Source organism: Zingiber officinale, chromosome 5B (assembly GCF_018446385.1).
Source record: "Zingiber officinale cultivar Zhangliang chromosome 5B, Zo_v1.1, whole genome shotgun sequence".
Lineage (NCBI taxonomy): Eukaryota > Viridiplantae > Streptophyta > Magnoliopsida > Zingiberales > Zingiberaceae > Zingiber > Zingiber officinale.
Window position 1 is genome coordinate 76,052,470 of NC_055995.1, and position 4,111 is coordinate 76,056,580.

The following is a 4,111-nucleotide window of genomic DNA, read 5'->3' on the forward strand; positions in this document are numbered from 1 at the left end:
ATTACACAGCTATTATTTTCTCATTTTGATGTATATAGTTAATTCTTGAAATTTAAAGATAACATTTTCATGGATTGATTGTAGTAAATATTAAGTTTGGTATTGGTGGTTTGTTTATATTAAATAAAGATTAGTTGTTTGTTATTATCATGTTATAACATGAACAATTAAAGACAACAGTTAGAATCGTTGTAAAACAGTACGTAACTATAACAGATTTTTTTTGTAAAAAGTAAAAAATGACAACGATTTTATCCGTTGTAAAATATATTAAAATTATATACGTTAATGGTTTATAACTATTGTCAAAATTTAAAACAATGGTTAACATTATCTACCACAACAGTTTATATCTGTTGTAAACAGTCTACCACAACGGTTTATATCTGTTGTCATATAAGGTAAAAAAATTTTGAGCATATAAATAACAGGGGATTAAAACCGTTGTCGAATGTCTACAAAGACAATGGATTCAAAACTGTTATCGTAGGGCAATGCATTTTACAACGTTGTCAGTTACACAGTTTTTTGATCCCCTACGACAACGGATAATATCCGTTGTCATTTTCCATTTTTGTTGTAGTGAACTCACCGATACTAGTCGTTGCGAGAATAGGTCGACAAACTCCAGTTGCGGGCCTTCCAAAATTTGGTCGGTGACAGTTTTCCATGAGTCAGCCAGGGCCCCGTGGAATTGCACCTGACCATAGAGGGGAGAGGTGTTGGCAGAAGGAATGGGGCCCAGTACTTGTAGAGATGGCAGTTGGAAGGAGGAGGTGAAAGCATACTTGCTCTTGAGGTGCTCCTTAGGGTGGGAAGAAGAAGCAGGTGCTGAAGTTGGAGCAGAAGGTGGAAGAGAGGGGTCGCGGAGTCCCCGGGCTGGTCTCTCGCTTAGGAGCTGGTCTGCTTTGGGACAAAGACAGGAGCAAAAGAAGAAGTCATAGCCTCGGTTGTCGGAGAAGCAGTCACCCGAGCAAGAGTTTTTGCCTTGGAGGAGGCTTGCGAGAGGGGAAACCGGGATAACTCGCTTCCTCTTACGCTAGAGGCGCAAATGCTTTTTGGGGGCTAGAGAGGGAGCCCTCTCACTAGCGGTCACCTCGGTGGGGAGCGATTCAGTTCCCTAGGCCTCAGGATCCCCAGATTATTGTGAGGAAGCCTCCGTTAAGGTGCTGGCCTGAGGGGCCTGAGGAACACCCTGACTCACCAAAATCTCTTGGCCCCGCTCCTTTAGAATATTGCTTGGCAACTTAGAAGAGTCGAGGGCATAGGCGTGAAACATGGCAGCTTCTACAAAACAAAAAAGAAGATACCTCAGTTAGTGAAGACCTGGAAGGGGAGACATCGGGTCTTACCAAAAGGAGCGCCTATAGGCGTCTGGATAGGGCTAAGCCCGAAAGTATATAGCACACTCTCTCGCAATATCAAGGAAAGTCGAAGCTGCACTCCCTCCAGTTTCTCCGAAGCTATGAGGCAGTATGGCTGATGCTAGTCGTCACACAGCTCGAAGGGAGTTGGAAGGATGTAACGCCACTTAGCGGGCTAAGACACAGACTCGGGTAACTAGACATAGAAGAATTGAGACTTCCAGCCCTTGTTGGAAGAAGACACTCCCTTGAAAAACTTGTACCCGATATGGGATTGCACCACAAAAACACCCGGCTCAGAGCGTTTGAGGGCATAAAAATGGTGGAAAAGCTACGGAGTCAACAGGATTTGATACAGGAGGCAAAGGATTACCATTACACACATAGCGTGGAAGGCATTGGGAGCGAATTAAGATAGTGGAATGTCGAAGTACCAGCTTACAGAAGAGAAGAAAGGATGGGCAGGAAAGCGAAGACTAGCGAGAAGCTGATCCTTGAAAAAGGTCACAAAACCAGTAGGAGGAGAAGAAGGATGATCATCGGGCCCTAGAGGGCGGAGTTTATAGGCTTCAGAAAGTTACAAACTAGAATGAATTGACCTATGATCACTCCTATCCAAGTCGGAACGAAAGTACGAGTACCAGGGTACTTCCATCTCGCCGGCCATTATAGGATTGAAAGAAGGAGTGGAAGATGAAGAAGGAAGAGTACTTACAGAGGAGAGGCACGAAGAAGAAGGCGAGCAAGAGAAAGCAAGAAGAAAAAGAAAGGTCGAAGGAAAACGAAGAGATAAAGAACAACGACGGACAACCTTTAGGATTTTTAAATCAAAATTCTTAGTAAACATCGGGAAGCGAGCTAGACAAATGAAACGGTATAGCACACATCAGCCGTCAGATCGAGAAGCGAAAGCGATTTGGGGTCGCGTGCAAAAAGCGTGTGTCATACATTATGACGAGTAAAGTTCATGGGGCACGTGTCATCTCCTTATGAAAGGGCATTTATAATGGAAGTGATAGAAAATCATGGAAGGGGATATGTGAACAGAAACGCCCTACCTCGTGAAGACCATGCCTCGAGGACAGAAAATTCCATGTGGCGACCTCGGGAAACGAAGAAGAACACGACGAGAAGTGTTGATCAAAATTCGGCGCCTTTACTCCTCCTCTAAATCAGGGTAAGGTTTAAATTTGACTAAAGCCTTACATATTGCACTTTGTGGTCACAGGAGCATTAGGCTAAGTCCCCGAGGACAATCCCTTCAAGACACAAATGTTGCTCGTCCAAACGACTTCCTGGTCAAACCTTCAGATCAATTCTCGGTCAGGCCTCCTGGTCACTTCTCGGTCAGGCCTCCAGATCACTTCTCGGTCAGGCCTCTAGAATGCTTCCTTGTCAGGCCTCTAGACTGCTTCCTGGTCAGGTCTCTAGATCAAGTCCTGGTTAGACCTCCAGATCACTTCCTGGTCAGACCTCCAGATTGCTTCCTGGTCAGGTCTCCAGATCAAGTCCTGGTTAGAACTCTAGATCACTTCTTAGTCAGGCCTCCAGATCGCTTCCTAATCAGGCCTCCAGATCATTTCCTGTTCAGGCCTCCAGATTGCTTCCTAGTTAGGTCTCCAGATCAAGTCCTGGTCAAACCTCTAGATCACTTCATGGTCAGACCTCCAGATCACTTCCTGGTTAGGTCTCTAGATCGCTTCCTGGTCAGGCCTCCAGATCACTTTCTGGTCAGACCTTCAGATCACTTCCTAATTAGACCTCTATATCACTTCCTGGTTAGACCTCCACATCACTTCTTAGTCAGGCCTCCAGATCGCTTCCTGGTCAGGCCTCTAGATCGCTTCCCGGTCAGACCTCCAGATCACTTCTTAGTCAGACCTCCAGATCCCTTCCTGGTCAGGCCTCCAGATCACTTCCCATTCAGGCATCCAGATCACTTCCTGGTCAGGCCTCCAGACTTTCACCCCAGTGCGAGTTATAAGTGAGCATGCTCTCACGCCTGCAGACTCTTGCCCCAGTGCGAGTTATAAGTGAGCATGCTCTCACGCCTCCAGACTCTCGCCCCAGCGCGAGTTATAAGTGAGCTTGCTCTCATGACTAACAACCTCTCGGTTGGGATTCCAGACTCTCGCCCTAGTGCGAGTTATAAGTAAGCATGCTCTCACGCCTCCAGACTCTCGCCCCAGCGCAAGTTATAAGTGAGCTTGCTCTCACGACCAACGACCTCTCGGTCGGAATTCCAGACTCTCGTCCAATGTGAGTTATAAGTGAGAATGCTCTTACGCCTCCAGACTCTCGTCCCAGCGTGAGTTATAAGTAAGCATGCTCTCACACCTCCAGACTCTTGCCCCAGCGTGAGTTATAAGTAAGCTTTTTCTCACGACCAATGACCTCTCTGACGGGATTTCAGACTCTCGCCCTCACGCCTTAGCACAAACTATAACCAAGCACACTCTCGCACTTAGTAACTCATGGGTCAGTTTTCTACACTCTTATGCTCGGGTAAGTTATCAGCAAGTAAAGCCGTCACTAACCTCCCTCGAGGTTTGCATAAAGTAAAGAAGTACCAAGGAAGAAAGGAAAAAAAGAAACAAAGACTGAAGCCCGGCCATATTTGCATTTATTTGATAAAGTACAGGGGACACCCCTCGAAATCTCATTTCCACATTAGGGACATCTAAGTAATCAGAGTTCCTTTCCAGTAGCAATGGTCGATCAGCACCTTGAGCAAAGGTGTTCCGCTT